Source organism: Hemicordylus capensis, chromosome 2, assembly GCF_027244095.1.
Source record: "Hemicordylus capensis ecotype Gifberg chromosome 2, rHemCap1.1.pri, whole genome shotgun sequence".
Lineage (NCBI taxonomy): Eukaryota > Metazoa > Chordata > Lepidosauria > Squamata > Cordylidae > Hemicordylus > Hemicordylus capensis.
The window spans coordinates 63,918,248-63,941,224 of record NC_069658.1 but is presented as its reverse complement, the minus strand read 5'-3'; positions in this window follow the sequence as shown (position 1 = coordinate 63,941,224).

Sequence of the window (22,977 nt, the reverse complement as noted above, 5' to 3'; positions counted from 1 at the left end):
CTTCCTTATGAGGCAAGGCTACAGCATCTGGGGCTCTTTAGTTTGGAAAAGAGGTGACTACGGGGAGACATGATTGAGGTATATAAAATTATGCATGGAGTAGAGAGAATGGAGAGAAAGAAAATTTTCTCCCTCTCTCACAATACTAGAACCAGGGGCCATCCCATGAAACTGAAGGTTGGGAAATTTAGGACTGACAAAAGGAAGTACTTTTTTACACAGCACATAATTCATCTATGGAATACTCTGCCATGGGGTGTAGTGATAGCCATTAGCTTGGATGGCTTTAAAAGGGGTTTAGTCAAATTCATGGAGGACAGGTCTATCAATGGCTACTAGTCTGGTAGCTATAGGCCAACTCCAGCCTCTGATACCAGTTGCAAGCAAGCAGCAGCAGGAGAGAGGGCATGCCCTCACCTCTTGACTATGGGCTTCTATAGGCCTTGGGCCTGATCCAGCAGGGCTATTCTTATGGATGCTTGTCTAGGGGGTAAATAAGCTTTGAGCAGTCTTCCCTTCACCTGCCTGCCACGTCAGTCGTGTGAATACCCTTACTGTCTTCCAGGAATACTTATGCTTTCAAATAGCTAAAGTATATCAGGGTTTAGGAATAAAAGTAAATAAATATTCAGCACAATAATACATACTTTGAATGTCTTCACCAATACTGGCAGACATTTATTCTTACATGAATGCTGCAGTCAAGCACTTATGTAAATGCAGTTGTAAATTAAATCCAACCAGCAAGCAACAATTAATATTCTACATGATAAATGTATGTTTAATCATCTCAAGCTGTGCTTAATATATAATTCAGGAATCATGATATTAAAATACATATGATGCAGAATGTTTGAGAACAAACCAGGCTGCCAGGGAGTCAATTGGAACCAACAGATGGGTCGCTCGCAATGAAGTGCAAGCACTTGATTGTTTTATTTCAAAACGGATTCACTGTTTTTTTCTATGGAAGTACTCAAGGCAGTGTATACAAGCTTTAAAAAAAAATCATGTTGGATCCAACCACAAGTCATGTTCTGCTTACAGAATGGGGCTTCTCCACACTGTAGTTCCTAGAACCCTTCCCCACAAAAGCCAGTCCTGAAGCTTGGATCACCCTTTGTAGTGATGTTTATATCACCTTTTGGAACAGTGTGATATAAACATGAGATATTGTCAGTGGAGGAGGGAACTGGCAGAAATAGCATGCTCCTCCTCGCATAAGCAGAAGCGAGTTTCTGCTCTCACAAAGCACCTCTGGATCAGCAGCAGCATCATAGTAGTATTAGAAACACAAACAAATATTTTATAAATTGTAATCAGGGAAATATCTCACTATGACTCATCAAAAGATCTAAAACACAATATCCTAAGCAAATATGAAATACTTTGTCATCTAAAACTGTATAAAGGGTAAACTGAACACTCTATCCCAAACATTGTCCCAATTAAAATCCCCCCCCCCCGCAGTGGATATTTGCCCCATGGCAGGGATGGGGCCGGGAACATACAGGTATACACACACATGCTTTTTTCTGTGTGATAAATAGTCCCTGTGAGGGAGGGTGGGTTAAATGGGGAAATGGCACTAAGAAAAGGCCTAGGCCCTCTTCCCCTAGCACCATGGTCCCAACCTGATTTGGGCCACTCTCCCTCTCAACTCCAGCTGCTAATTAGTGTGTGTGTGTGTGTGTGTGTGTGTAATGTGGGAGATCAGCACCACAGGTTTTACATATCATGCTTAGTTGTATCTTAAGGAAGTAATCAGATACTGGTTTGTGATCCCAATTAAATGCTGGTTAAACACAGCAATTTAACCAGGATTGCCTGGAAATTCCAAGTTCTTGCATCATGCTCTAAAGCAGGGATTCTCAGACTTGGGTCCTCAGGTGTTATTGGACTTCAACTCCCATAATCCCCAGCCTCAGTGGCCTTTGGTTGGGGATTATGGGAGTTGAAGTCCAATAACACCTGAGGACCCAAGTTTGAGAATCCCTGCTCTAAAGAATCGTGCAGGACTTGTGGTTACTCCTGTATTGTTCTGGTCACTCCCTAAAAGGGGAAAAGGGCTTTGTATAGTGTCAACTAGATAAGGGGCTTCCTTGGAGAGAATGCAAAACTATGCCCCGAGTCTCTTTAGGTCTGGCTATCGTTTCTGAACTTGATTAATATATTGTGAAATCCATGACAGAACTCACAGTATATCCAGATTTCTTATGTTTAATCTCTATATGACAGATAATCCTGTGGTATTCCTCTTTGAACAGGTAAGCCATATTCTACAACTGCATGTAGAATTAAGTCCTTATTTCTCAGTTTTATAAGTTCAGGTTTGAATATTGCCAAAGAAGTCATTTTTCGCCTCATGAATAGGTCCATTGTGCCATGCATATTCATAGAGCAGTCTTTCAAAGAGAAAGCAGGTATTTCCTCAGAATGCCCCATTTCATGCCATACTTTCCAGTATGATATTCTACTGGGCTGCTAGACCACAGATCTCTGTAGTACCTCAGCATTATTACTCTGCCTATGGTTCAAATTCAAATAATAATATGGGTTATTATTATTATTTTATGGATTTATATACTGCCTTAACTCATGATCCTAGATGGTTTTACATCCTAAGGCAAAATAAAGTGTTAAAATCAGTAACAAAAAATTAATAACAATAAAAGATTACAAAAACAACTCCATTTATAAATTTACAATCTAATTAAAAGCTTGGATGAGCAGTTGTGTTTCTGTACCTTAGAATAAAATATCCCATGGCAATTTGCTCAGGAAATGCTCAGATTCAGAACGAGGAATCGGAGAGATATAATGGGCTGCTTGTACAAACCCTGGAAGTGTCTTGGATGGCTTCTCCTTTCTTATTCTTCTGCACTCATAAACCTATGGCCTGTGTTACTGGATGGCATCTTCGCTAGTTACTTGTTCAATTTAGATCTGGCTTCCCATTGCCTAAATGCATAATGTTCTCTAGCTTTAGATAAAGTGTGCCATCAAGTCTATTTTGCCTCCTGGCATCCACAGAGCCCTGTGGTTTTCTTTTGGTAGCATACAGAAGGGGTTTACCATTTACCATTGCCTCCTCCCGTGCAGTATGAAATGATGCCTTTCAGCATCTTCCTATATTGCTATATTCTATATCCTATATTCCCCATAGTCTGGCAAACATACCACTGGGGATTCGAACTGGCAACCTTCTGCTTGTTAGTCAAGCATTTCCCCTCTGCGCCACTTTACTTCAGCCTTAACTTGACTCCTTGACTCACATCCCCCAGGCTAACACTTGACTGACACATTTGTAGACTCTAATTTCCCAGCACTGGCTCTTGCAACACAGATTAATTTTCTTGACACACAAATATGTTGCACAAAGTGAGTTGTTGTTCTGAGTTTAGTTTTCTTGGTTTCTTGGAATCTCTTTACTATTGAGCACACACACTGCCCTGATAATACGAATGATGGTGTATACTTTTAAAATGAGTCAATAAATGTAAGACACCTAAACAATTTAAAGACTGTTAACATGTAGACACCAATTTGAATTGTAGTGGCTGACTGTGAGCAATATACCCTTGCTAACTGGATAAGAGGCATCTTTTAAAGTGGTGTTTCTCTTCTATTGGACAGGGGAAGAGCCACTGTCTCTATTGAGAACAGCATAGTATCTTTCCTCTAATGGTGTGTGTGTGTGTGTGTGTGTGTGTGTGTGTGTGTGTGTGTGTGTGTGTGTAGATTGTGAGCTCTTTTGTGACATAGAAGAACCATCTTCTAGTTTATTTTGCTATGATATAAAGTTTAGGGGGAAGCCATTAAACTCCATGTTCTATGCAAACATACATAGGATCAGACTAATATAGTCTACATATAGGGTACTTACACCTTTCCTTCTGAAATGGAATGATGCTGAATTTTGATCTTCATTAGGAGCCATACTTATTATTATTAACATGCAGGACAATAGGGCTGATATGGTGGATGGATAGATAGATAGATAATAAGGGGGGAAAGTGAATCTTTCACAAAGTCACTTAAACTTCCCATAAATATTTCTGCTTTTTAAAACTCCCCAAACTTTATAGCCCAATGGACTTTCAATCCTTTAATCTGGTCTTGATGACAATGTAAACTAAAACAATGTTGTCTTTTGATCTGGCACTAGGTCAGATAAAAGCAACAGCTGTAGAATGCATGTATGTCTGCCATTCACGCAGGTTAACTTTGAAGCCTTGTTATGGCCACCTAACAGTGATAACTATATCACAGCCAATATTTATATAAAACAAACCTAATTCACTTACAGAAGCAGGCACACCTGTTAAACAAATCCTCCTGATACATTTTATTTGGAAGGATAACTAAACTTACCACATGCAAGCCCTTTTTGACCTGATTTTTTTTTTTTTTTTGCAAAACTGGAATTTAAAAAAAAATTCCTGAAGTTAGCAAATCAGCAAATTGAATGTGCATGTGAATGTGAAAGTTACTTCAAATTGGCAAATGGGTAGTGACCAAGTTTTGTTATTTTTCCTGTCTAGAATAATCATCAGTCCTGTAACTGAGATGTTCCATGGGAATACAGCTGGACGTTCCCCTAACCAACAACAACAAACTGAGCAGCAGTGAATGATGCTGTGGTTACAAATTAGGGTAAAGGTGACATTTACAAAAGTCACCAGTGAGAAGGTAACACTTGAACATTAGAGGTTCACGTGGGTTTTAGGTCTTCAGTTTTCTGAAGCAAGTAGATTAGGATAAACCGAGAATGGTGGATTCAGCCTAACATAGAAATGAAGTAGGAATCCACAGAAGGATGGGGGGGGGGATGTGTGCTCCTTGGACTGAAGGAGTTCTCACAGAGCTTGGCTACAACTGATGTTCTGCACAATGTATGAACCTGCCCTGGAAGTAATGTCACAGGATGCAAACGTTAATGAATATTTCTAATTTTATTTTATTTTATTGCACGGAGTTTAAATTTCATATCACACCACAGACCAACAACTGAACTGCAATAAATTCAAAATTCCTATTCACCAGCTCACTTTAACTTACAACAATCCAAAAAATATAATAACATTAGCAAAAAAACAATGTGCCGGAAGAGGGGGTGGGGCAGAGCAATACAAAGAAAATAACAACAGATTAGGAAATGACAACTTAATGGAGAGAGAAAACACAAGATGGTCCAGGAATTTGCTGTCCTGTACAGAAGCTATGCTGGGGCAATTATGATACCCTAGGGCCTGTCCCTAAAAGACAAGAGTACAAAAAAAGCTTGAAAAGGAGATAACACGCTATCATCTAGTCCCAGGGAAAACAGTGTAGTGTAGTTGCTTACAGATATTCCTGTAATACTATGGTCCGCAGCAATCTTTTCAGCAGACAGAGGACGTGGCAGCAGAGAGAGAGACTGAAAGGGAAATGAAAAAGTAGTGGAAATGCTTAATGTGGTTGTTTAATAAAGACATTAATGCAGTTTACAGCTCTACGGTTATTTGCTGAAGACGAAGCAAAGAGAGTCTACAGGAGTAATTTTAAGGTTTTTGAATTGCCAAAATAAGCCAAGAGCCATTGATACGATCTGCCTGAATGAGGAGAAGCCCCCATCCTCTTTGGACACCAAGATCTTGATCTGCTGCTTGCTAAAATACTTTTGGGGGGAGGCAATTTCTCTCCCCCTCTGAGGTGGCTACTGCAAGGACAGCAAAATAGCAAAAGTAGCAATACTAAGAGAGTGGGGGAGGGTTAGTGTTACATCACCATCTTCCAAGGGCCATCACTACCATGATTTCTGACAGCTGATTCCTTCAGCCCAAGAAGGCTTGCAAGATCCCAGGAAGGTGTTCAAGGAAGAGAACAGAAGATAAACAGTAGTTAATACTGTTTAATGTAGTGAATACTTCAGAGTAAAGCTGTTTTAGGGTGTTTTAACTGCTGCTTTGAGAACTTGTTTGTTGAAAGGCAGTACAGATGGCCCTCATTATTTGTGGGGGTTCTGTTCTCATCTATAGTGGTGAATATGGAAACAGTGAAAAGCGAAACCTTAACTCTGTAGGAATTGGAAGGTTAGGTTCCAAACAGAAACAAATGCCTAAAAATGCCTTAAAAGTGGGAAGGGGGAGATAAATAAAAAATAGAAATGCACAGTAACTTGCTCTCTGGGGCTGCAGGGCTCCAGAAATGCCCCCCCCCAAAAAAACCAGCCAAATTTTTGGCAAAAAAAAGAAAGATTTGTTTTGTTTAAAGATCCTCAAAATGCTCCATGCTCTAAAATGGCAGCCAGAAGTGACACCAGAAGTCATTTCCGGCTACTCCACAACCACAAACTGGCATGTTAGTCCATTTTCTAGGGGTGTACATGGAACACATTTTTTGTTTTGTCCCAAGTCTGGAACAGGCTCAGAATGAAATGAAAAATGCTCAGGTCGTTCCATCTGAGCAATGGAAGTCAGTCACTCCGATGGAATGACACCCATTCCGGCCAGAACTAGTCAGGACATTCCGTTCCGAGCTCAGAACAGGACTCCTTTTTAAAATGGATTGTATTCTGAGCTCAGAACACTTGGAATGGCCCATTCCGAGCTCGGAACAACCCGATTCAGGATGTTCTGCACACCCCTACTATTTTTGCAATGTAGATAAAGAAACTAGGTCTCTAAGACCCATCCATGGATATGCAAAACCGTATTTGCCAGAACCACAGGTGACGAGGGTCACTTGTACTAGAAATAAAGTAATGTATGAATGAATAAATAACTCTGGTAACTGGCCCTATCCACCCCCGACACAGTACCTCCTGTGACTGTTGCTGGCATCTATCTTACGTTTCTTTTTAGATTGTAAGACCTTTGGGGACAGAGATCCATCTTATTTATTTGTTTGTTTGTTGTTTCTCTGTGTAAACAGCTTTGGAAATGTTTGTTGAAAAACAGTATATAAATATTTGTTATTGTATGGTATTGGCAGCAGGGTGACTCTAGAACAGGTCTGCTGAACTCCCCCCCCCCGCCGCCAGCTGTTTTTGGACTACAACTCGCATAATCCCCAGGCACCATGGCCAATAGCCAGGGATTATGGGAGTTGTAGGCTAACATCTGCAGGAGGGCCAAAGTTGAGCAGCCCTGCTCTAGAACAACTAGTTTGGGTGCGGAAAGGGGTGGCAAAGAGCATTATTAGGAGAGTGAGGATTTTGCTGTGCATCAAATACTTAAGGTAAGGTAATAAATGTATTTAAAGTAATTAATGAGTCTCCTATCTACCTGTGTACTGCTGCTTCTGAGGTAGAGGAGGCCTTTTTCAAAGAATTAATTCAAGCTATAGGATCATAATATACTATGACTGTATTGTCTCACACTTTGCTGTAAAGTTCCAATCTGGTGGATGAGGGAGCAAAAGGGGGAGCGGAGAATAGTTTTCAGGAAGCACCATAGGCGTAACTATGGGGGGCAGGGGGGGCACGTGCCCCGGGCGCCTATTGGCAGGGGGCGCCAAAAAGTGCCCCCGCCGATTTGTTGGAAATTTTTTTTTTTTTTTTTTTGCTGAGCAGTCCCCCTCCCCCGGTCCCGGCGCGCCCCCCCCCCCCATTGGCATTGCTCATCCAGCACTGGGTGCTGCGGCGTCTTCATAGTCCAAATCTCTGACTCTCACTCCCCAGTGCGCCCCGCCGCCCCACCACCAGTCGCGCATGCGTCGAGAGGAGGACATGCGCCAGAGCAAACTTCCTGAACAACTCCCTCTTCTGAACAACTTCCTGAATGCCCGAATATAGACTATTCCTGCCGAATGCCGATGCCGATGTCCCCAATGTTGATGCCGAAGCAGGATTTGCAACTAAGGCAGTGCATATCTTCTCTAAAATGGCCCTTTTATAGTTTTTCTAATAGTAGTGTGCCCGAACCGGTCCGGCGGCCATTCCAAAGAATGGCCGAACTGCCGGACCGGTCCGGCCCTGCCTGTTTCGGGTCCGGGTGGGGGGTATGCCTTTAAGGGCGGGAGGGCTTGCTTAGCCCTCCCGCCTCCTTGCCCCCGCCAGCGCCCGTATTTTCTAGTATAGGGGCGCTGGAAACCAGCCGCCGCCGCCGCCGCGGCGAAAGAACTCCCAATGCCAGCCCTCCCTCCCTCCCAGCTAGCTGCCCGCCCACCCGCCCACCCGCTCACCACTCACCCGATAGGAAATGAGAGGAGCTCCGGCACAGAGCTCCTCTCATTTGGAAGGCCTCCGGCATAATGGTGTTTTGCGCGCGCGCGCACATGCGCGCGCCGCAAAGCACGCCGTTCACCGGAGGCCCGGTCTACCCGCCAGGAAAGGGCCGGGTAGACCGGGTCTCCGATCGCTGGGTAGACCGGGCCTCCGGCGATCGGAGGCCCGGTCTACCCAGCGATCGGAGGCCCGGTCTACCCGCCGGGAAAGGGCCGGGTAGACCGGGCCTCCGATCGCTGGGTAGACCGGGCCTCCGGCGATCAGAGGCCCGGTCTACCCAGCGATTGGAGGCCCGGTCTACCCGGCCCTTTCCCGGCGGGTAGACCGGGCCTCCGGCGAACGGCATGCTTTGCGGTGCGCGCATCCCCGCGCGCGCGCAAAACACCATTATGCCGGAGGCCTTCCAAACGAGAGGAGCTCTGTGCCGGAGCTCCTCTCGTTTCCTATCGGGTGAGCGGTGAGCGGGTGAGCGGGCGGGCGGGCAGCTAGCTGGGAGGGAGGGAGGGCTGGCATTGGGAGTTCTTTCGCCGCCGGGGCAGCGGGGGGGGCGGCTGGTTTCCAGCGCCCCTATACTAGAAAATATGGGCGCTGGCGGGGGCAAGGAGGCGGGAGGGCTAAGCAAGCCCTCCCTGCCCTAAAAACAAGGCCCCCCTTCGGTGCCGATCCGGACTTCTCCGGACCGTGCACATCACTATTTTCTAACTTTGAAATCGTAACATAAAACAAAGCATAAATGCATAAATGCTTCCCCCTCCATTTGAAACCTTTTCTGGTGTAAATAGCGCACGATTTTGGAAAAGGGGAGTCTTTCTTTAACAGCGGGAGAATAAGGAGTCTTTAGCACTATCACCCTAGTCCCTTGAATTACTTTGGAGTCCTTGGTTTTCGTTTTGTTAAAATACAGTCACTCACAAGGGAAAGTCAGGAACAGAACCAGGGCATGAGGGAGGGGCATCATAATCATAATAATCATCATTGCATCATAATTCTGATGTTTGAGATACAAGCCAACTTCACAGGGTTGTTGTGAGGAAAAACCTAAGTATAATGTAGTACCGTATGTATCATCATTGCATCATAATTCTCATGTTTGAGATACAAGCCAACTTCACAGGGTTGTTGTGAGGAAAAACCTAAGTATGTAGTGCATTTTGAAATTTTTGGTAATTTTTGTAATTTTTTAAATTTTTAAAATAAAAGTTTTCTGAAACATGTGTGTCTGTCAGATGTATGTTGGGGGGGCAGCAGAATTTCAGTGCTTGCCCCGGACGCCGTTTTCCCTAGTTACGCCTCTGGGAAGCACCCATGATTGGCAGGCATAAATCTGGGACTGGGTTGACTTCATAGGAAACATAATGCCAAATAATGGTTAACATTATGAAAACAAGCCCTGAAGCACCTCAGGCTCATGTGATCCCTTGAACAAAATGGCAAACTAGGACTTGCCACAAACAAGGATGGAAGTTTTCTGATCACCATACGGAAGGGGAGGAGGGAAAGAGAGAAGGGAGCAGGCCAAGCCATGAGTTGGTGTTACTTCTAAAGCCTCAAAATGTTACACAAAAATATGATATCAGGCTATGGAAGGAGTACTCAGGGTAAAAATAGCATCCTTCTCACCTCTCTTTCCTAGGTTTCCTCAGGCACCATTACTCCCATACCATATAAAGAGAGAAAACCTGCCTGAGTCCTGAGATCAGCATCAGAAGTCCTGGCCTCTGACCCATTTTTGATGGAGATTTGTACTAGAGAGACAACTTTTTTCCATATCAGAAGCCCACTTGTGCAATGTACTCCCTAAGGAGCTGTGATAGGCTCCTTCTTTTGCTGCTTTTAAATGGCACTTTAATCCTTAAAACAATATTCAAAAGGCCTTTTAAAAATTGTGTTTTAATTCAGTGAAGCTGTTTGTATTTGTCTGCTGCTTTGAAATTATTTTTATTTTGTGTTTTTATTAATTTGCTGCCAGTCTTCCATAAATTGCTAAAATAATGAATAAAAAATAAGCTTGGCTTTATTTTCTAAGGATTCCTGTGTGACAGAATGTAGCATGCTGTTTTGTATGACTGAGTAGACAAGATTCTTATCTTAAATAAACTTTCTGGTAGGGGGAAATCTGACAGCCCCTCCTGGTTAACACCCGGACACTAATTAGGGTGATTCCTGAGTTAATGCAATCCTGAGGTTACTAATAGATTTGCTTGCAGTCAGTCACTTAAGAAGTTGATAAGATGCCTTTAGGTTTTACTCTCTGCAGTGGAGGCTATATGGTGAATCCCATAAATACCCTGGCCTACATCATGTTAAAAATATCCATCTGTGGCCTAAATGAAAGAATGCAAGCAAGATGTTTGTGTGCAAATAAAGCCCATTCCTTATTATTATCAATATAGCTGAGGAATATGCTAACCCCTGCTAACTGAGAAAAGAGACACCTTTTTAATGTGGTGATTCTCTTTATTTAGCAGGGGGAGAGCAACTGGCCTTATCCACCCTAAGTGCAATACCCCTGCAGTGACTGTTGCTGGTGTCTGTCTTATGTTTCTTTTTAGATTGCGAGCCCTTTGGGGAAAGGGATCCATTTTTCTTACTTATTTACTTATTATTTCTCTATGTAAATGACTTTTGGAAACTTTTCTTGAAAAGTGGTATATAAATATTTATTGTTGTTGAATATGCTGGAATCTAAGTCTGCAAATGTAAGCTATATTATATACTTAAGACATATTTATAGTTAAGTCTGAAATCTAAGACTTCACATATGTATACTTACCTGGGAGTAAGTCCCATTGAACTTACCTGAGCTTTGCTTCTCTCTAGTGCTTGTGCTGGAAACACACTAGTGCTCACATACTAGTATCTTAATGAATCACTGCATATACAGTAACCTCCAGGCGCCTATAGTGGCATCTATAGTGACAGTTCTAAGCACCAGTACAGGTGTCCACAGTTGCAAAGAGAAAATAATTGGAGCCAATTAAAGCATTTTCCCCGCAGGGCAAGCAGCATGCATGGCGGGGGGGGGAGGGGGTCCAGTCTGGATCAGGGCCAGGGGTAGAATTAAAACCCTCCTGTTTCCCCACTGTGGTCTGGATCCCACCTGCATGCATGCTGTTTATTGGGCGGGGGGAGCAAGCAAGCACACCAGGACCAATGATGTGATAGAAGTCACATCCAGTTTGACCCACAGGAAGGGAAACAGCTGGAGTGATGGCTTCCATGTCCCTAATAAGACAAGGCAAGAGTCCTCCCTTGTGAGTGTGACAGCCCTCTCTTGTTGCTGGCAGCACAGAGTGAAGGGAAGCTGGAAAGAGGCTCCTGTAGCGCCTGTCAAAATCAATGACTGTTAGAGATGCAGGGAGGCCTCTATGCATGTGGTGCCTCATGAAGATGCTAATATTCAAGCGAACCCTTAATTTCCGCATGTCCCACAATAAACCAGCTCTAATAAGCAGCGCTATCCCCTAGAAATAAGGCTTGTGACTCTAAGGATGAAGGGCAGTATGATAAGTTTGAAAATGTTTCATCACCATTATAAAATATTTTATATACTCTGTGTGTGTGTATCTCCTTGCACTAATTATCATCACATACATTAAATGTGAGTAGTCTGCTCCTCTATGAAGCACTACTGATTGATTAATTGATTGATTGATTGATTGTTAGATTTATATACCACCTTTCACAAAATATACCACCTTATTATCCCACGGCAGTTTGCAAATATTAATACAATAAAATTCCCCCAAAAGACACTAAAATATTAAAATCAATTTAAATTATAAAAGCATAAAACTCCAAAAACAGCCATAAAAGCAAAACAAAGCAGCCAGAAAGGAGAGACCGGCAACCACTAAGGGGTATAAGCTGGGAACAAATAAAAGCATTTTCAGTTGTTTTTTTAAAAGCAGCCACAGACACCAGAGAACGGACACCCACCGGGAGAGCGTTCCAGAGCCTGGGGACAAAAACAGATTTATATCCTTCTTCATTTTTTGTTGCTATAATTTTGCACTACTTGGGGGGGGGGCCTTAATTCAGAGGCAGATCACCTGCTTTGTGTGCAGAAGGTCCCAATTTCAATCTCTGGCATCTCCGGGTATGGCTAGGAAAGATCCCTGCCTGAGATCCTGGAGAGATCCTGTCAGTCAGTGTAAACAATACTGAGCTAGATTGTCAGTCACCATACCTGCCAACTGCCCCGTTTTACCCAGAACAGTCAAGTGTGTTTTTAAAAACTGATTCCTAGCATCCTGGGGAGGGCCGCCAAGATCCCGGGTTCAATGCCACTGCTATTGCCACCACCTCCTCCACATCACCCTCCCGCCAGCCAGGCCGCCTCCTCCTCCTTCCTCTGGCACCTCTGTCTGCAGATCTCATCGGAAGTCTCGCTGAGATCCACAGACAAAGCTGAGGGGGGAGGAGGAGGAGGAGGAGGAGGAGGGAGGAGGAGGTGGCGGCGGCGGCAGCAGCTCCCGACAACCCAGAGCCTCCTCGGTGCCATTGTGTGGCTGCCGCGTGGGGAAGAGTCCAGCAGCAACAGTCACCAGCTCCCTTCACGATTTGGTTTCTGCAGTTCAGTGGGAAGTATCTTATTCAGAGTTTCTTCACACACACACACGCATCAACCTTCCCCTAAGCATGTCTGGTGTAAAAAGTAGTGCATTCAGCTAATTTAAGTGGCATGATTTAATCTGTGTATGTCACTTCTATTTAAGTATTTGCAGAAACAATTATGGTTAATGCCTCTGTTTTCACAGAAACTTGGGGACTGCAATATTCATGGTGCTTGTGGTATGATAGTGTGCTGTTGAGTCGGTGTCAGCTCCTAGCGATCACAGAACCCTGTGGTTGTCTTTGGTAGAATACAGGAGGGGTTTACCATTGCCATCTCCCGTGCAGTGTGAGATGATGCCTTAAAGCATCTTCCTATATTGCTGCTGCCCAGTATAGGTACCAGTGGGGATTCGAACCGACAGCCTCCGACTTGCTAATCAAGTTATTTCCTCACTGCACCATTAGGTGGCTATGTGGAATGATAAAATACAATGATATAATGGTATAATATGATATAAGTATTAAGGCCACAATGAAGTTCAGCTAACAGCATAACAAGGGGCTAAAGGCAGAAGGGAATAAAAAGTTCTTGCTTATCCCCAGCTAGCATGATTACATTACATCATTGATTTGATTTTTATTATTTGCTTATTTAATGATCTATATTGTCAGGTGCTCTAAAGATAACTGGTGGAAAAGCAGGAAACAAATGTCCTCTGAGACCCTGCTTAATACATTTTGTTTATTCTGCACGTGCTTTCATAAGGTCTCATTGTGCTGTGCATATCCCAGTGGGTCTTCAAAAAAACTTCGGTTTTTGTTTTTTTGAACTAACTGAAACTTCAGTTAGTTCAAAATGTGGCAGCCATGGCACATTGATCTCTGAGGCAACCCGGAGAGACTAGATTATGCCAGTTTTGAAACAGTTGCACTGAGCTGCCGATAAGTTTCTGGGCAAAATACAAAGTGCTGGTCATTACCTTTAAAGCCAAGAACAGCTTAGATCCAGGTCATCTTAGAGAGTGCCTTCTTCTGCATGATCTCCACTGCACATTAAAGTCAGTGGAGGAGGTCCGTCTCTAGTTACCACTGGTACGTCTGGTGGCGACTCTGTAGTTGCTCCTAGACGGTGGAATACACTCCTGGTAGAAATCCGTAATTTGAATTGGTCTTCAGGAGAGCCTTCAAAACCCACTGGCCTTCAAGAGAGCCCTCAAAACCTATCAGTATGACCTGGCCTTCCAGGGTTTTTAAATTGTTATAAATGTTTTTAACTTGTAACCTGGTTTTCCATGGTTTTTAAACTGTTTGAATGCTTTAAATGTTAATTGTTTTATGGTGTTTTATAGTCTCTGTTTTTAACTGTTAATTTTTGTTTTGTTTTAATGTAAACTGCCCTAAGCCATTTTTGGGAGGGCAGTATAGAAATTGAATAAGTAAATAATAAATAATAATAAATAATTTTTTAAAATTGCCAGAATTTCTGGGGGTGGGGTTTAAGCAAATGTTGCAGGTCAAGAAATAAAATCTTACTTTCTTCATTCTAGGAAACATAGCACCAGGTTCAGATTGTGCCACTACTGGTATTTAAAAATAAGTTTATGCTGAATCTTCACTCATCTCTCTTATGATAAATTGTCTATTCTGTCCTGATCTCATGGAAATCCTACTGCTGGTAGTACCTCACTCCACTCTAGTACTGGTTTTTTTGGCAGGCGTTCATAAAAGCTACACAGAGTCTGAGAAGAACCCAGAAGTCACTGTTTAAAATATATAAGAATGCAGTCTGTGTACTTCTTCAGCTGCTCTAACAAACACTTATCTTCTTCAGTTAAAGATTCTGTGTAAATGCCATAATTAATAAATTTCTGGACTGCAGTTTTTGCTTCTTCCAGTACATTTTCAATAGATACCTCTCTGATTGTCTCAAGAGAAACTTGTTCTGCTGAACAAAGATTTACTACTGTATTCAAAGATGCCTGGATACATCTCATCTTGGTAGATATAATACTTTCCAAAGTATTTCAAGACAACAGCCAAGAATCACTTATTAGAAAGCCAACAGGTTTTCTCAGGCTGGACTAATTTCAGATTCAAGCTAAGAGCTGCTGCTGCTTCTTTTTGCTTTTTGAAGATGAAGATGTAAGTCGTGTTCGGACAAAATGCCAAACCAGAGGTAAACGTGCCAGAGGTTGGAGTTAGTGATTGTCCACATGCCTGAAGCTGCATGTGTGAAGCCACCCAAACAAACTCTGTTCTCGCTTCCAAACCTGAATTTGAACCCTTGGTTGGTAGTGAGTTTCACTGCTGAAACCCACTGTTTGAAGGCATCACTGTGTCATCCGAATTCTGCTGCCACTATAACCTGGGTTTTGTGTGCAAGCTCCTCCCACAACCATAGAGAGGTTAGCTCGGAGCAGCCCAGAAACATGTCAGTTCTAGGGCATCTGTGTTTCTCGCTGGCCACCTCCGGGAGCTGATGCTCTGGCCTCTGACGTCTCCTTAATCCTCCCGCTGCTGCTTGACAACTGGGGTGCTGCGTCCCTAAAGTTCATGCATTTAAAGGGACAGAACCACATTGGAGAAAGCCTGCTTTCCCCTGTGTGCTTGTTTATTTTCTTGTTTTGCACTTTTGTGTTCTTCAGCAAAAAAAAAAAAAAGATGAGAGGACAAGACAGAGACAGCAGGGGAGGTCTCCAAAAATTAATCACAGTGCTTTGTGCACACACATTAAGCCCTAGTAACACAAATAACTGAACACGTTTCTGACCACACACACCTCAATCACCCTGAATTCCCCCATCCTTCCATCAGAAGAATGAGGTCTCCTGCACGGCTTTATTTTCATGTGGGAGATTTCCGTCCACACACATCCTACCTATATTCCACAGCAGTTGTGTTACACACTGTAGGACTTTTGAGTTCGAGAGACTTCACCACTCTGCCACTGTGCCAGTGCACCAACATGTTGATGTACTATCGAACCATAGTTCAAGGGATCACTCTGATGTGCCAAAACGCCCTTGGACTGTCAAAACAAGGGAGGGCTTGGCCAGTGGATGTGTGAGGAAACACAAGTAATTAGACCAGGGATGACTTTTGTAGGTTTTCTTGAGGAAATAGGTGGTCAATTTTATATCCCACACAGGAGAACCCCATTATGAAAGAACATGCACACACACTGCCCTGATACTGACGCCCAGAGCAAAACTTATTCTGTGCACATATGGGAATAAGTAGAGGGAATGCTTGTAGGGTCTATTTTCAACCAGTAAAAGTGGAAAGAGAGGGCCCAATGCTCTCTTCCCGGGGGGGGGAGGAAGGGGCCCCCAATCTCAGGTTGGTTGATTCATTTATTCATTTATTTATTTATCTATTACATTTGTACACTGCCCCAAACTTTCATCTCTGGGCGGTTAACAATAGTATAAAACAAGTTAAAATATATACAAAAACGTAAAACAATTTAACAATTTGAAATCAACCACAAATTAAAACCTTAAAATTTTAAAGAACAGAAAAAGCTTGGGTGAAGAGATGGGTTTTCAAATGCTTTCTAAAAATGGTCAGAGATGTTGCTTTGAGCCTGATCAATTCCTGCTGGACCAGGCCCAAGTCTCAGGCTGTAGATGGGCCTTGGGCCTGATCCAGCAGGGCTGTTCTTATGTTCTTATGTAAATTTACCATTAGGCTGCAGCAGAGGGAGAGGCAAGCAAAAGGCCCATCCATCAGCCTGAGAAGTACCTTCTGGGCTCTTCCCTCTGACAACTCCCCCCCTCCTTTACCCCCCTTTCTTTTTTCTTCTTGGTTTGTTTTTTAGAAAAAGTTTGTGAGCCCTTTCAGGGCTGGATTATTAATTTTTTTTAATGCTGTAAGCCACTCTGAGCCTGTCAGAAAGAGTGGGATATAAATCAAACAAATACATTTAAAAATTAATACATTTACAGAATTGCATACAGATAACTGCAGATCTGAAGATCTTGTTACAAATACACAGACACAGCGCTTTCTTGAAGATCAGTCTACAATTTTTGCGTAGCTCCTCAGATGCTGCTCCATGCTGCTCTACCTAACTGCCTTCTCTAAACCTCTGGCAGAATTAGGCTGTAGTGGGTGCTGTCAAGCGCACTATACCCCACTTCCAGGCTCCAAATATCAAGAAGTCCAGGGGCTGTACCAACAAGATTACTTTTCTTGGGACAGGAGAGGACTGGAAACTTGTGACATTTTGTAGTTGTTGCAGAGATCTATCTGTGCTAGCCAGACTCTCCCTCCTGCATGCTGCACCCAGCTCTTAGCTAGATCCATCTAGTTAAAAACCTTCAGCTTCCTGACTCTGACTTCTTCCAGATTAGGCTTTTTCTCTGGAATGGACACCACTCATTTATTACTGTGAATCCATATGACTTTGCTCCATATCATTGCACCCCCTGTTTTTTCCTATTCTGGATAGGATGGGTAGATTCCACTTTCTGTCCTAAATACATGCATATCACATATATTATTTCTTCCATTCAAAGCTTAAAGCAGGGCAAAATGGGCAAGGATGCAGATCCCTCACTAAGCATTTGAGGAGTATCATCCCCCTCATTTAATGGAAATCCCCACACCAAACCTAATAACTTTTTACTGAACCCCACCACCACCAAAACCCATAACTTCAGTCCCCAAAACACATCCCCCCACAAAAAGAGTCTCCTTCCCCAAATAAGTGATGAATTGCTCCTCAAGCTTTCCTTCTCTCTGCACCCCTGGGAATGGACAAAGGAGATCGTCTAGAGAGCGATGATTGGGAATGGTTGACTGGCTGGTTGGTTTGGACCCCATGATGGTTGGTTGGACCCCAGGTTTGGATCCCAGGATTTTCTCAAGTGGGGCTCAAGTGGGGGCTCCCAGAGCTCATAGCATACAAAAATCTACATTTCATGGTATAGAATATCTGGCTCCAGTGCTCCTTTGGTGGGCTGATTCTGGGCCAATTTTGTGATGCACAGGAAGTACACTAAGCTTCACTTTGATATATTAAAACATTCCCACTAAACAAGGTCTACGTTTTATTTTAAAGTGCTCCATTTTGCTGGCTTCTACATTCAGTGTTTGTGAAAGACAGGAAGTGCCCCTTTTACAAGCTTCACTTGCGTAAATCATGGGGAAATTGGAGGTTCAGTCCTTTCAGAAAACATGATCATGGTTGTAATGTTTTGACAGGACTAATGGAGGCATAAGTGGCGACTACAACCTTTTCCAGCAAAAGAAACAAAACAAACACTATTGCTTCAATAGAAACAGAGACTTTGAAACACATAAACAGAACACCCTGGTCCTATAAAAGGAACTATATCTAAGCATTTGGCACAATTATATATTTTAAAATAATGTTAAGCTAGGAATTTCCACATGCAGGGCCAGCAAGACAGGTGGAGCTGAGGAGTCCAATGCATGGATGAAACAGTGGTGCTAGGAGAAGGGGTTCAGATTTGATAGGCACTGGGATATATCTTGGGACAAGACAAGCATGTACAAAAGGGATGGGCTCCACTTGAACCACGATAGAAACAGACTGCTGACACGTAAAATTTAAAAAAGCTTCAGAGCAGCTTTTTAAATGATGTCTGGGGGACAGCCGTCAAGAGCTAGGCAGTATACGGTTTGGGTTGTTGTGGGGATAAATATAACTATGTACACAGCTCGGGGCTCTTTGGAGGAAGAACAGGATATAGATGTAAAAATAAAATAAAATAAAAATCATATTAATATCAAACTCTGTTGTGCTGGGAAGGATGCTGGAAATAAGATTACTGTCTCAGTGCAGATGGCTGACTTAGATAAGCTTCCCACTCCATCAGTTCCATGATTCTACCCCAAAAGTCAATATGTCAATGCTCTTTCAGCTCTGAAAAATTTGACTGTAAAAGCAAATGAAGTATGCATTTCTCAACTTATTGTCTTGGGACAGTTAGAGAGTAATGCATGGAAGAGTGCTTTTTGCCAGTGTTTACCCTCTTTGTGTGAACTGCCTTAAATATGTATTGAAAGACACCAAACTATTAACTGGAACATAGGAAGCTGTCATATACTGAATCAGACCATTGGTCCATCTAGCTCAGTATTGTCTACACAGACTGGCAGCAGCTTCTTCAAGGTTGCAGGAAGGAGTGTATCTCAGTCCTATCTTGGAGATGGCAGGGAGGGAACTTGGAACCTTCTGCATGCAAGCATATGAATACTCTTCCCAGAGAGGCCCCATTCCTGCAGGGGAATATATTAAAGTGCGCACATAGTCTCCCATTCAAATGCAAAGAAGGGTGGACCCTGCTTAGCAAAGGGGACAATTCATGATTGCTTCCACAAGACCAGCTCTCCTCCACTGCATTTTGTTTTGCAAGTGGGAAGTTAAAAACACTAGTAAACCTAAGCCTAAAACCTCTGTCTGCAACTAGTGAAGTTTACAGACACTTTGCCACTGACCTTGGTGAGAAGAGATTCACATCAGATGGTCTCCATTGTAAAAGTTCTTTGTTCCCATCGTCTGACTTTTGAAAGTTGTATTGATCTCTTTGTAGTCCCCACCTTTGCACTCTCTTATACCAGTGTGACTTTAACAATGCTCCCCTCCAGATGGGAACTCTCCAAATCAGAAGCTAAAGGACTTCAGGAAATCTTTCTTTCTACAGACAAAACTTGTTTCCCAAGCAGGACTCTAAGCCCTTTGTCCTGTCCTGAGCAGCAAACAAAGTATTCTTGATTTGCAGCCATGGGGAAAAGGCAGCACCATAACTACAGCCTGTTTCAGCAAAGTAAATCAAGCACTGTAGCAACACATGCACACAAAGCAGAAGACAGCAGAAGTGTGTTGTGATGGATGCTGCTGCCTCTTCGTTAAGCTTTTATTCTTTCAAACTCTTCTGCAAGTGGTGCAAATTTTAGAAAACCATGCTCACTTCAGTAGGACTAATAGGAATTCAGGAGAACCTGTCCAAAGGAGTGGATTATGATGGCTGTGTAATCCTGTACGCAGCCACACCAGATTCAGTCCTGTTGATTTTATTTACAATATTGGTTTCAGTGGGACTTAAGCAAATGTAATTGAGAACAAGAATGTTTTCATCCTATTTAACCTTTTGGAAGGTACTTTCAAAACCATTCTTTTGTAAGAATTACCATGTGCATCTATGATTATCATATGTACATATGCTTGGGAATAAGCCCACTGAACACAGTGCGGCTTAAAAGCCCTGTTCACATGTTATGTTCAACATTCATAACGAGTGTAAAGTGTATACAAGTACAGATCTGCACAAAGGTAGTTATTCACATGTTACTTTGAACACTGGTACAGCAGTACATTTCCTTTCTGTATTATGCATTTGAGTCACCTAATGTTGCAGCAGGGAAGTAACGTGCCTAGGGAGCAAGAGGTTGCTGGTTCAAATCCCCATTGGTATGTTTCCCAGACTATGGGAAACACCTATACTGGGCAGCAGCGATATAAGAAGATGCTGAAAGGCATCATCTCATACTGCGCGGGAGATGGCAATAGTAAACTCCTTCTGTATACTACCAAAGAAAACCAGATGGCTCTGTGGTCGCAAGGAGTCGACACAGACTCGACGGCACAACGTTTACCTTATACATTTGAAGGGCCTGTACCCATGTCCACTTTTATAATGAATGCAGGTACTGAGTATACAGACATCTGTACACCCTAGGGTTGCCACAAGTCCTTGAGTGGCCTGAACAGTCCAGGAATCTGATGCCCTCTCCAAGATGTAGGAAAAGTGTTGTCCTGGATATGAAAAGTTTAGCAATTTGAGCAGGGAGATTGCTTTAACGAATTCTACCAATTTCCCTGGTACTTCTCTACAGGTACTGTAGCTACATGGTGTCAATGTCTAAAAGCCTCACATTACCTTTCTCTGGCAGCATGACTTGGAAATCTCAAAAGCAGGAGAGCTGGCAGAAGCAGGATAAAGCAGGATAAATCATGTAAAATGATAACAATCCAAGAAATCATGCAGATATATTTATTTTGCATAAATTATATGGGTTGTCGAATTTAGCTTTTGTTTTCACAGAATTTGGGTAAACTGGCACAGTATCTTCTTTATATATATTTCTCTAAGGCATACCCGGGGCTAATCCCATGTGTGCCAGCTCTCGCGAGAGTTTTGAGAGCTGCCGAATAGCCATGGGACAGGCATTGGTAAGAAAATGGCGGTGGCCGGCCCTTAGCACCACAGTCTTCTGGCATGAGGAGTTAACTGAATAGGTCTCTCTTGGTCAGTTAAGAGTCAGAATTGTTCAGTTGTAGAAGGCTAGTGCCTGTTTAGGTATGTGGTTTTATGAGGAGAGCTGGTCTTGTTGGTCGCAAACATGACTTGTCACCTTAGCTAGCAGGGTCCGCCCTGCTTGCATATGAATGGGAGACTAGAAGTGTGAGCACTGTAAGGTATTCCCCTCAGGGAATGAAGCTGCTCTGGGAATAACAGAAGTTGTAGAAGGCTAGTGCCTGTTTAGGTATGTGGTTTTATGAGGAGAGCTGGTCTTGTGGTAGCAAACATGACTTGTCGCCTTAGCTAGCAGGGTCCGCCCTGCTTGCATATGAATGGGAGACTAGAAGTGTGAGCACTGTAAGATATTCCCCTCAGGGGATGGAGCTGCTCTGGGAAGAACAGAAGGTTTCACGTTCCCTCCCTAGCTTCTCCAAGATAAGGCTGAGAGAGACTCCTGTCTGCAACCTTGGAGAAGCTGCTGCCATTGTGTGAAGACAATACTGAGAGGTAGAGCAATGGTCTGATTCAGTATATGGCAGCTTCCTATGTTCCTATGTCTCTCTCTCTCTCAGTATGTGATGTTTTAGTTTCTTAAATAATCTTTGTTTTTTTAACTCAACCTACTGTCTCCAGATAATCTCTTGGGCTACACTAACTTTAATGTTTCTCTTTACATCCCTTAACAGTCAGTGCCATATGCATAATTGTCACAAAAGATGGATAGTCTTTTATCCTAAGACAAAATGTGTGGAATATACCTCATCCAACTGTTCAAGAGTTCACATTAAAAAAAACTGTGAGGAGAAACTGTACCTGACCCAGGAAGAATGGAGACAAACAGGATTATGCAACCATCTGTTGCAACCTGCCACCAGATCATATCCTCTTTCTCAGGATGTGTATCAAATGCTGATATGTACTGAATTTGTACCTCACATAATAGCTGATCCTCCAGCTGTATTTATTGGAAATAGAATATCTGCTTTCTTGCTTTGACACCATGCATATTAGCTAGAATACTCTGAATTTTAAACACAAAAACTACGGTATTTGGGAGCCATAATTATACTACACCAGTGTGTCCTCTAAGGCGTGTGCATGTGTGCATGCTCACAAGTTTTTTGATGTCCGCTCAGTTAATTTTAGATCCCGCTCAGGTTGAATCAGGAAGGCCCCATTCTGAATGCATGTGCGAGCACACTGCCTGTATACTGCTGCCCAGAACAAAACTCATTCTACACACAGATGAAAAAACCAGAGAGAACACCGTACCACACTGAAAAACATACCGTTCCCACGCCCAGCCTAACCCAGGCTAGGGACGCCCAGCCCAGGTTAGGCTGTGCATGAGAACTGCCCAGATTGGGCCCCATCCCGGCAGTATAGTGCTGTCTAGCCCGGCTGTTAACTGAAGTTAAGGGAGCAAGTGTTCCCTTACCCCCGGCTACCTGCTCATGTGCCCATCTCTTGGAGGAATCCCCCCATGCATCACACATGTCACACGGTGCATTGTGGAATTCATGGTGGCCAGGGCAACAAGTCCTGGCCTCAGATCAATCCGTCCTGCTCTGTGCTGCAAAGAGCAGGGCTGATCATGTGGGAGCACATGCCAATCATCTGGGGGGAAGGCAAGGTTTGGGAAGCCTACCCCCTGTCCAGCCAGTAGATCGTGTGAATGGCCCACAGTGCACAATCCAGGCTTAGTCATGACAAAGTCCCATAGAAATTAATGAGGTTTCAGTTATTCATTACTAATTTGTCTCATTTATTTCAATGGTGCTTAGTTATGACTTATTCTGGATACTTCCCATTGATTTCTGGAAGCTCAGTGTAGAAATAGATGCTGTCTGCGTGATAGGTATACATTTTACAAATAAACATTCCTAAAAGCTTTTTCAGAGGGCATGTTAACCATTGAAATGTATGAAAGCCGCTTCT